The sequence below is a fragment of the Mizuhopecten yessoensis genome, unplaced genomic scaffold (genome assembly GCF_002113885.1).
Source record: "Mizuhopecten yessoensis strain PY_sf001 unplaced genomic scaffold, ASM211388v2 scaffold11143, whole genome shotgun sequence".
NCBI lineage: Eukaryota > Metazoa > Mollusca > Bivalvia > Pectinida > Pectinidae > Mizuhopecten > Mizuhopecten yessoensis.
Window position 1 is genome coordinate 1,385,706 of NW_018408901.1, and position 12,853 is coordinate 1,398,558.

The following is a 12,853-nucleotide window of genomic DNA, read 5'->3' on the forward strand; positions in this document are numbered from 1 at the left end:
GTGTTGGTTTATTTTCCCCCTTGCAAAAAAGCAGAAACCGACTATGAAGTGCTACCTCAATAAAATACCATGCCGAAGGCAACCAGCACAGTGTTTCATCTGTTCAAATGGGACTTACTACACCGGGTTAGCCAGTTGTTGCGATAATTATTGCCAAGTAAGGCGATAAGAAATAAAAAATAGTTAATAGATGAGAGAAAATATAATATCCCAAATATTGCAATGGGCGCAGCAGATTTATTTTGGTCTCGTTTGTTACCCCAAGTAGAGGCACACAAGCAAATCCCCAATACTACAAGGGGTCCCCTCATAAGACGTCTCAAACGATCAATGTAGTCTGTAACTTCAGGTGTATTCTTTTCTCGATCCCCGACCTGCAGTGGTGGAGAGGGGAAGTAAGGGGAGAAAATCAGATAAAGAAACCATGTTGTTTGCATTTCAACGATGGGTGATTGCTCGATTGGTTAGTTACAACTGAACTGTTTTGTATTTTCCTATATTCCATATCTTGTTATTTTACACGTGAACAAATTAAATTTCACGAATGGTACTTAAAAACTTCATTTCAAACAATGACAGCCAACATATTAGATTTAAATCTGTGACACGCTTTAAAAATCAGGAGTAGCCGTGCTTTTCTGGGACTTGCTCAGAAACAGCTCAATTAAAATAAGTATAACCAACACACAAAACGGCAATAGCAAATCACCCGATCTAATTCAAAAGATAATTGGCTAACAGGCTGTGACTGACAAATATGCCATTTAAGATTGCCATCATTACGTTGTCGTCTTCTTTTTCGCCAAAGGGATCACAACTAATTAGTAAAATAACTGGTTTCTAATTGAATCTGGCAATGCTGATTACGTAATTACTAATTTTAACATTTTTATTTCAACAATTCTGAATTTGAAGTTAACATTTAAATTTTAGAATGTAACGGTTGTGGTAGTACGACGGCGGTAAAATATTATTTTCAAAGTCTCGCCAACATCCATTAAATTGTTCTTGAATAAACACAGCAACTAGTTACAAAATAAATAGAACCAAAAAGTTGATCCGAAATGTACATTCCTTGTTCCATGAATCACTGTCTTAGTACATACTATTGTCTTATTTAAAACTTTTTTTTTTTCATTGGGGGTTTATGGTTATGGTTATGGTGAACTTAGACTTTCTTACAAGTGTTTCCAGTTTTACAGATACATGACTGCGAAATACTACGATGGCCTTGCAGGTTTGAAGATATTATAACATAAAATGTTTACCATACCGCCTGATAGAAGGGGATTAATATGAAAATCCATATAGAACTGAGGTTTTTGTGGTGCTCTCCATTTTATGCAATACTATAAACAACAACTGATATAGTGTATGCTCTGCCCGTAGCACCCTTGTACCTCTATCTTGTTCAGTCCTCCTGGCTCACTCTTTCTTGTCTACATAATCTTACTATGTCCTTTTGATCACTAGATATCAGAATAATGCTTTGTGATCCAGGTAGTGTAGTTCCGTTGAGATGATATTCTAACTCGATCCCTGGTTGGCTCTCTCCTTACAACACAGTTTCATATGTCTTTAGCTGTTACGACAAAGCAAAATCCCTTGACACACAAGCATGGAGTGCGGCTGTTAAAGCAGTACAGACAAATGGCTACTATACCACTTTCACAGACATTTCGTTGACAAAATTTCCTTCAATTAAGGTCTTGTATGTCTGGAAACTGACAATTCTGCAGAAAGGGTCGAAGTCTGATGTCTATTTCTAAATTCAAAAATGTCAATTTCTAGGAAAAGGTCTTTGCTGCTTGGAAATATTCAGTGTAATTACGAATATCAACGATTTAACCCACATGGTATGTCTGCAATCATGAGATTAAATTTTGAATGGAACCTATACTTGATATATGTACTTTCATTATAATTTTATTATATCTTTAATACTAGATCAATTGTACCCTTATACCAAGAAATGTCTTCACGTGCGCGATTTCATTTAAACTGTTAAGAATCAATTAAAACCCCAAAATATATGTCAGAAAAAACAAAAGGAGAGAACTGAATAGAAGCACTTCCTAATCTTGAGTGAAAACTTAATATCATTCGTCACATTCTTGATGTAATTGTTCCAGAAAATCGAAATGTATCCATTATCCTAGAAGGTAACCGCTACATGAGTATGTCCCTGCAGACGATATATAATAGAATGTGAGACAAGACGAGTAGGAGACATCATGAATGTCAGGGTAATTATTAGCCATATACGGTATGTTCGGTCTGTGAACACAGCGAGGGCTGATGGGTAGACAGAAAGCGTGCGGATTGTGTTGTGAGGACGAGGGACCTCATGGTTCCCACTCTACACAACAACCACATAAACGTCTATATAAATGTCGTGTGATGCAGTGACCTCAGTTGGCCATGATGACGTTTAAACAGAAGACAAAATGATGGGTTGAGTATTTTTTTTACATGTTTATATTTCCAATTTTGTTATGCTAATATTATTGTTAATATTATTACAGTTTTGATATTTAACATTATTTACGGCCAATCAACACAGAGAGCTCATTAAGGCCAATCAATGGTTATTAAACATGCTAAAGAAAATGTCATCAAATAAATAAAAAAGTAAAAGACAAACGTCAATTTGAAAGTTAAATTTGGCTACTTTTTTTTTGGAACAAATGTATGCTAACATCTTAATGTAGTGAAGTTTTATAAAGATATTAACTGTTTTGTCGAAAGAAAATTGAGACTTGTGACATAAAGGATATTGGTTTTCTTTTTGGCCGAAAGTCAATGCAATGCAATAAGTGTGTTTAGGGGAATGGCTCGTGACATATAAAGCCTGGAGGCTTGTCTTCAAAAATAATTGTCCTCGCTTCAGTTAAAGTCATGTAAAGACGAGTACAAAGAGAAACAGAGCAAAATAGAAAGCGTCAGTAGAAAAAAAATAAACATTTCCCAGGTGTTAAAATTTGAATCTGGTAGCAGTTTTGTTTTTCTCAAATATTTCCTTAACACGTTACGCAGAAGAAGAAACCCCAATTCTGCAGAAATTCCTTTTAATTCGTCTCATTCGTACATCCTCTCCCATGATCTATTACAAAGGGTCATTAAATAACACTCTTGTGTTGCGACAAGGTAGTAGATTGTGACCTCTCATTATCAACCGTCTGTATTCAGCATAGCTGTTGTGTATTTTTTAGTTGTTTACATAGAGCATTTATTTCTCAGCAGTCGCTGACCAATATAGTAAGCACAATTATGATTATCGCGTTGAAATAACTGTTTAGGTAATATGAGGGTAAGGCTCAACAGAGTATGTTACATCCTCCTAAATTAAGGCGTTTCCGCGACAAATGTGTTCAATAAAAGTATGTTTGTCTGGGAACTAGCATAGAAACTCAACAATTTTCTTTCATTTCCTGATGCACCCCTTCCACCATCCCCTCCCTGATTTCTTTTTCTTCTCTTTGTCTGTTATACTACCAAAATATATGTAACAGTGCCGTCCTACTGCCAGGTTTATTAATAAGGAGACGAACTGATATCAGTACTTTTGTACTTGTTTTCGAATCCTCTTTGTTTATTTTTGTTTTATTTTGTCACTGCCATATATTGAATAAGATACTGTTTAAACTAAACTCAACTTTTAAAAAGATCAAATCAAGAAACATTAATGTTGATAGGTAAGTTTTGCGCTCAAATGCAAACTATATTGAACTACCACTTTCTCCTTTCAAGTTGTTTACTATTCATTACAAATCAATTTTTATTCTATCATACATACATTATTTTTATAAATAGAGTGTACTTATTGACGCCATATCTTTAAATATTTCAAAAACAATATCTCATTCTACTTGAATTTTGATTTCATTCAAGCAGAACATCTGGAGCTTTGAATAGAAAACAACATTCTGATTGGTCACTATCAATTCACTTTTCTCCATCAGATAATCTTATCTATCATAATTGAAAATATAACCTCAAAATAGTCTATTATAATTTGTTTTTTGTATTGATGCAATTTTTTTATGTAATCTTGAGTTTGTTATTAAACTATTTATCTATAACGTTCATTGTGAAATATCACCAAACTAAATGTTTTATGGGCATCAACTCGATAAATCTGTCATTTCTCGATATCAAAATGTATCTTGTCTGGTCACACCGATCACCAATTCTCAGGTTAGGATTACAAACGGTTATGATGTGTCTGATCCCAATTTGTACTGCAAACAAACTCAAAGCATTGACTATCGTAAGTGGTGCACCGTGTATAATGAACGCTAGTCTCCTATCAGGATATCAAACCAATGTCGGCTAGCGTTTTAAACAGTATCTATCTCGCGTGCCCCTGATGTCTAGGAACACATGCAGAATTACTCAAGCTGGGTGACAGACGTCATTATTGGTACCGCCCAGACTTGTTCCTTTGTACAAACTAATACAGACAAGTAAAGTGTGTCTGTTGGAAGTTCTCGAAAACTGTTTATTTGGAGAGTCAAGTAGATTGTCTGTGTTATCTCTTCGGGGAACCCGGCTGCTACAAATAACATACATCGGGCTTTTCCCGGCCATTCTTATAGAAACGTTGGTTACAGGTTACCAGTATCATATTGGTATCTGTGATTGTAAAGAAAACACGAGTAAATTTTATTTGACAATTCTTGTTGGACTATGATAAAAATATATCACTCCTCTTCAAAGCTTTCACTCACCTGTGTTCTTCATCTCTTCAAGCTTTACACCAAATATTATTATTCTAGGCATTGTAGTTCGTAAAAAGACATTTTAAATAAGATTTCAGCACATTTGCGACAAGTTACCTTGCGTCGCGGTCATATATTTTAACCCAATCAAACTATTAGCCTGATGATAAGAAGAAGCTTTTTCAAGGTTATAAATAATTTGACCCTTTTGATATTTAAAAGGGCAATCTTTTTTTTATTTGAATACGTCCATTGTTAAGGACGCTTCAGACCAAATACACGTATCTAAAATTAAGGCCTGCTGGATCGGTCGGGAAAAAATAATCTTACATTGTAACACAGTTGGCCCATTTGCCCTAAATGTGGATCAAGTAAATTTATCTGACGGAATTTTGCAGCTTTTGGATATGTTAAATTAATTGTCTTCTTGAAAGTTAAGATATCATATTTTTATAAATTAAATTTCTATACGGTATTGGTAAAATTTTACATGTATGAGGAGTTATTAATTGAAGGTAGTGCAGGAAATAATCTAGCAGAATAATGTAAATCATAAATATGCAGAATGTCATATTCAGAAAATGGAATAATGAGATTTCATGTTTTCCATTTTATTTTAGTGTGTACAACTTTTCCCTTTTTGTCTCTTCCAGTCGGATTTAATCACATTTGTTATTGTTGTGTAGTGTTGCTATTCTGATTCCTTATTATACCTATATACAAGGAGTATATAAGTACATCGTCCCAAGGAAGACATACCCACCTTTACTGCTTCCCTTTTAATAAGTGATTAAAACAAAGATGTCTTAAACTATACATGTATAAGTGATAAATGTGAAGTTGTCTTCAACTAAATCTTTGGTAAACTAAATGAATACCTGTATATAAACAGGATATATAGACATTTTATAGAAATGGGAACAACAAATCTCTGACAAATAAAAACATTAACTAAATAAATGTAAGCTAAACAAGATATTTTTATTATAGCACAATACCATACTTCTGACAACGATTGCCAATGCAAAAGTGTGGTCTCATCAGCTACGTTGGTTTTTTAATATTCAAGTGACACATCTGTACGTGATTTTACTGAGAACAGTTTGCAGTCGACGCCAGATCGAGGCTCATGACGGTGGTGCAGTGATACAATGCTTAACAGTGTGGGTATCCTTTATTCGCTCACGTAAATCCTCGACGGCGTTTAAATATTCTTTACGGATCTGGCAGCATTTGCTATTATGTAAGGGTAAATTGCTCAGACGGAAGAAAAATTAAAAGGCGTGCTTCTCCTGATTCATATAATGTGGCGATGCATTGACTTGTAGCGCCATTTTGAGATACCATTATCAGATTGCAATATCTTTAACGCAGGATATTGCGTCTAAATGAAATACCCATATCACCGTTCGACTGAAATTAAAACAGAAATTGTATAACAGCGACAAGAAAACTTGAAGGTTTGGGAACACTTGCAGGCAAGCAATCACTTAAGGCTTGAATGCATATCAACACAGCGTATGGTTACAAAAGGGGAAATGGAACTAGCGCAACACTTAAGGATAAGAATGACTGAATTATGCACATGCATTTTAATGCAGTCAGCAGATGCAGTGTTAAGTGTTATATATTACTTTCATATAAAGGAATACAGTATCTTATGTTATCTTGTCAATGGCACCCACGCTATCAATTTATTGTAATATGTTGAGGTGACCCATTTGCGTATATCACCGTTACCATTAGCCGTTATACATGTACTATTGATGTATGCGACATTTATTTATTTGTTAATAATAAAAGAATTCATGAATATCTTCTCGATATTTATTGTGATGAGTAACAAATGAAAGATCACCCTACTGAAACCCTTATCTGAATAATTCAATCGTTCTTGCTTTCTTTTTTATTTATTCGGTTCACTTTCTGCAGACAATCTACGTCATCAGTATAATCTATTGTACGTCATAGTAAGTTTGATAGGCCACTTACGAGTAATTTGTAATCTGTAAGTATCCATTTTCTAAAAGAGATCCTGCTCGCATGCATTTGATATTTACTTAAAATGTTAGATTTCGTTTTTTATAGATTTTAGTGCAGTTTTATGGGAACGGTTTTAGTGTTAATGTTAGTTTTTATATCAGTATCATGTTTAATTCGATTTCGAGCTGATACTGTCACATAAGTTGGTTCTGTCGAAAACATGAGTTTATACACTACATGTAGGTAATACATGCACGAGGTAATCTCCATATCACTTTTGGACTTTGCGTTAAAAGTGAGTTCGCTATCCACTGCGCCATCTGACCCCTACCTACCGTCGATGGGGATACATAATAGGTTATTTTATGTTTAAGACATAGTTATAGCCGAAACGGTTTCTCCAGTACATCGTAAAACACAAATTGATGGATTTTACACGTGGGAAAGGAAAACATTTAACTATTCGGGTATGGTTTCGTTTATTGAGTTAAGCGTCATCTTAACCGCTAAAGGACGTGTCTTCGTGTTTTAATGTACATATAAGCGCAGGAGGTAGGGTATGTCGGTTTATTTGCCTCGCAAAAGCGCGAATCTAATGCAGACTTTAAAGTACTACTTCACTGAAATACCATACCGCCGAAAGCACCGAGCACAACATTCCACCAGTTAACTGTTCGCATGACCTTCATGCTGTCTTTTTTATGTTCTTCTGGATTCATTAGCATCGAATTGGAGTTCTGATGTGGTCCGTATGTGTTGAGGCAGCCGTAATTATGTTCTTGCTTCCTTAGGTCAGTCGAATGTTTTGAATGAAACCATGTCACAAATATGCCTATAACACCTGTGATAATTTGACACCGATGAAAGTGTTCATAATAATAAATGTCCGAATGACAATCAACATTCGAAGACAGGCTCCTCTACTAGTTATTGTTGCGTGGTATTATAATGCATAGATCGCAAATGAAATTAATTCTAATTGACATCTGGAGTGAGAAAAACACGTACGAAACACTGTACATGTCAGGAGACGTTTTCAGAAACTTGACGCTATGCCTGCAATTCTAAAATATATATGGACCATTTAATGTATAGCTATATTAAATTATATCAAGACAAATAGACATGGCAGTCAAAATTTATTTCTAGAGATAGAACATGTATATATTTTGATATCAAAGGCAACAAACCAAACGGAATAAGAAAAATATAATTATTTCGAAATCGATTCAACATTGTTTTTATTTCTTTCAAATTGAATGTCGAAATAATTCCCTTAGGTCGTTCATGAACTCGTACATTATTTACACAAACGCTGTGCTGAGATTCAAGTTAACATTATTACTGAATGCCAAGGATATTCATTGATGTAGGGTGAATCTGTTTGGAGAGGCATATGAAAAAATATAAGCTACGGGACATATCAGACGAAGTTATAATAATAAATTACATATGTATCGGTATTTATCAACAGATACATATGTAAGGATATTTACCCTATCTGAAAATAAACAATTCTGCGTTTGTTTTTACTATTTTGACGTCATGATATACGTCGATTTACACATAGATCTTAAATCATTTGACCTCGCCGTTCATAGTATATGTATATAACATAAATATATACAATAAATAAACCCATAAATATGTCATAAACATCTATATTTTACAGGGATAGAAGGGGTACATAAATTGTGTAGTTCAGTTGCTATTCCTTATGTCCCATACCGCTACAAACTCTTGGTATTCTGTGCTGAGTACCGTTAGCATGGTTTTTCAAGTGCGGCAGCACTCCAAAGTCGACATGAGATATTTGCTAAAGCAAGGAGGCAAATAAACAAAAAAGAAAACGCTTCCAGCACACAAACATACATAGTAGACACAGAGCAAGTCTTTAAATTACCTCAATGTTGACTTATCATGAAGCCGATTAGCTGTGTCTATCTTATGCAATTTTGCTGTCTCTATGAACGTTCAATCACTACCTGTGATACAATAAAATATGTTCGCCGTGTCTTTTCGGCCTTCTAGTTTGCTTCTTTCCAGGTGGCCTGCATCATAGCGTGAGCCAACGACCCTCTTCAATTTGAGGGCGTGCCCTTGGTATCAAGTGCGTCCCTGCTTCATCTCCTTCTGGACATTCTGTCATGAAATATACCTCGTGGAACATTCCGTGTGATGTATTGTTTGGTCATAAGATGCGACAGACTTTTGTTTCAGACAGCTATTGTATATGATTATTTACCCTGTCTGTGTTGACTACATATCCAGGGTTGCTGCTGTTACTGCTGCTGAACAGGTTTCAGACGGTACTTTTTGGATGGGAGAGATAGAAATCACGGCGCTCATAATTGCACTTACTGAAAAGATACACATGTTGTACATTACTATCTCCAATGTAATGAGGTTAAAGCTTTCTTCTACGAACTTCACTTTAAATCATTTTTTTTTTATAGATTGCCTATTTCTAGCAATTTGATTGGCTGATACCTCCTTTACTCTCCTTGGAATAATGTTATATCGACCTATGGACACATGGAGGTTAATAAAATATGTTATTGTGGAGAGTATAACTTCAAATATACAAAAGATATTTTCAGTTTATAGATTATTTGACATTTCTCAACGGAAGTCAATCATTGTATTAAATTGCCATCCATAAATTGAATCTCTGGATAATATCTGTGCAACGCATGCTAAAACAATGTTTACACAAATGCAGTATGATACTCTACCAGAAATGCAACTCATGTACTGAATAATCCACATCCAATACTGGAAAAAAATAGCTTTAAACAATAAGCGGTTTCCCTTTGTTTTCAGTTGACTCTATTCACCAAGCAATTGCCATGGATATTTTATCACGTGAAACCGATACGCGATTGACTTGAGTACGCGGATACAAATCAGCGATATGGCCACCTCCTGACACTGTGAGGTTTATCGTCAGGGTATAGCGAAGTGGTTTCTCCTGTAATTGGGTGTTTTTATCTGATTGCTTTCATACACATTTATGAGAATTTAAGCACTCCTATAATGCAACTATGCATCATTCACCTTAAACTGACTTTGAAATAGCGTTTTGCATGTGTGAACTGTAGAAAGATACTCATATCCGGAAATGTAAATACTGTACGAATTCAATTTGTTGAAATATGCTTAAACTCTGTATTGCTTTCTCTCAGCCATTGTTAAGGGTAATGCTGTTTGAGTAGTCAAACATATAAAACTTGATTCTTTAATTGAAACAAACGTTTCAAATGGGTATTTACTTATCAAGCACTGCGTCTTTTGTATACTAGTTCTATTGATTTGATCTCAAGTGTGCTTCATGCAGCTTGTCAATGTATGTCGATTGTTCAAGGATATACATTATGTACCATGCCTACCACTGCTGCTATTTGATTAAGCTCAAATGCATGACTACAAATCACCTTTCAATTGAACTGTTTATATAATTAATTCCATGTTATATTGACCGATTTCTACTACGAATTAAAGACATTTTAGTATTTGCTCAGGTTTATTTTCTGTTTATATTTTTTGTTGCGTTCTCGCAACATATATAGAGGATCTGTCATAAGTTTTTTGATACTCGTTTTGGATTTTTCATATTTGCGAGCCTCTGGCGAGCATTTATGAAAAATCCAAAACGAATATAATAAATCTTATGTGAAGGGAAACGAATGACAGTTTCGTTTAATCATATAATACAAAGAAAACTGTATAATTGTGATCTGAAACGAATATTTTGCACTTGGCCGCCTCTGAAACGATGAAAATGGCGTCCGCTTTACAATGACGTGACCTCACATTGATTGTTCCTATTCGATTTTGACTTCATTTCCGGAGTGATATTACACACGTTACATAAACATATGACACTGCATAACACGTTATTCATATGATAAAAATTACTATTAAACGGTGTCAAAAGGTATTGGGTAACATTTAAACGTTTTAAAGTATCACCTCACTATGATGTCATCACCGGGACATGGTAGCTTGATCTCCCCTAGAAAAGGTCAATTCCGAGATATTGCACGTCCTCAAAGCGAGGAATACATATTTCTTACTAAGACATTGATGTAGACCTAAGAACCATAGTCTTCATAAGCCTGTACAATGTATCTATCGTAACATCGGTCTTACTTTATTTTGTCCATCAGCAGTCAAAATTTATGACGAACTCTATAATATTCTGAACAAGTTCTACAATAAAAAAAGCATATGTCAAATACAAATTATAGGTAAGGGTGTAGGGAAGTGACCATCAAGAAAGGAAAATATTACGATCGAACAATTCAAAATCCTTACGTTTAATGTAAGGCTCTGTGGTAAGCAGTCCCTGTTATTCATGTTGTTATTACATCCTTAATGTATCTGAACATTAAATTAGAGGACTTCGAAAGTTCCCCTGACTTTTAAACAATTGCAACCAGAAACGAAACTTTCAAAACAGTCTACTCCGAGAGTGGCTTAGTTTTATACATGATGAATCGCGAGGATTGTTTTTTAGATCCATTATAAAATACAGAAAATTAAATATATATAAAATATTCAGTTTTGTAATCAACAAAAAAATACATCAAATATAGATCTAGGAGTGTTTTCATAAAGGACATTCTTTTAGTAAAACACTTATACAAAAATCATTCTAACATGCTAAACGGCTCATCAACATAAAGGAGAGGTAATCAGGGTAAACACATGTAAAATAAAAACAAAAACAAAAAAACAAAATGCAAAATAATAATGACATCAAACAAACGTAAAGGTAAATGATTAACGTAAACATGAATATTAGAAGTGATCGTGAAAGAACAAAGCAACAAGAGATAGACTGTAGAAATATAATAGAACCCCGCCTGAGATCTGGGGATGAAAACAGCAGCTTCCAAAACGTTAGCAGCGATGTTGATGACTCTCGTTTAAACCAAAGATCATCAATGACCTTAAACGCACTGAACAATTATTTAATCAGAATGGTCCATTGTTTGGTAAATATTGAATGTTAGGTCATAATTTTGTATTTCATGTACATATGTACCTACATGTAAGACATACGTATATGAGTGAAGTAAAATCCGAATAATAAATAATAAAATGCCTTCTGGTTGATTTGAAAAAAAAGACAGATAATGAAACGATTGAAGGTAAATATTCGTTCAATATTTTTCAATTCTAGAAAAATAAATTGAATTGAAGTTTGATAAGAATAAGTTGCTTAGCAAAATCTCGTATAATAACAAGGAACCTAATCTTCTATAAGTCTTAGATTTACTGCATCTATGGCAGATGACACTGAACTAAATTACGATGGCACAGCTGGTACGTTTTTGCATTTATGCGACAAATATCCCTAGAGGTGGTGTGACAACATTAATGCGGAAAGGTGAAAGTGTGTCTGACGTCAAACTGCAGAATTTGTGGCATTTCTTAATTTGTTTAACTCAATAAATCTTATCAATACAAAGTTCATTGCTTATTGCCATTGAGAGGTAAAAAAGCTGCTCGGCAGATGACATTATAAATATCCGTTATATTGCTTTCTGAAATCAGAATTGCATGACTTAGTGCAATACATGGATAATGGGAGATCCCGCAATTTTTGTTATAATTCTGATTGTTTCTACACTAACCATATGATTTAATACTTGTATCCATAATTAATATTAGGATTTTTGAACCCACTACCATCTATTACTAGAACAAATCATATTTGGTTCTTGAATTAAAATAAAATTGCCTTTCAATCTTTACTTCAATCATATAAACCATCAAAAAGGATATTGGGAATTTCAAATCCCTTCTACTGTGCATTCTAAAGACGTTATGTTTGTATTCAAATAATTCCAAAGCACAAGTGAACATCATGTCATATGTTGACCAATTTTATGGAGACAAATGATCAAAGACAATGCGTTTTTATTGATTTCTTGGTACTTTCATCATGAACGCGTCCTGCTGAATCGCATCAGGAATTCGCTTCCAAGGCCGATTGGTCAAATTCAAAAGCAATTTTAAGGGCTCTCATCAGAATCTAGCTTGAAGTCGGAAATTAGAAATTAAGGAGCTGTCCAATTTTCTCGTAAACCACCTTAAATAAGGAAGCTGGTTGATTGTTCCTTGGTAATAGGGAAAGGTAT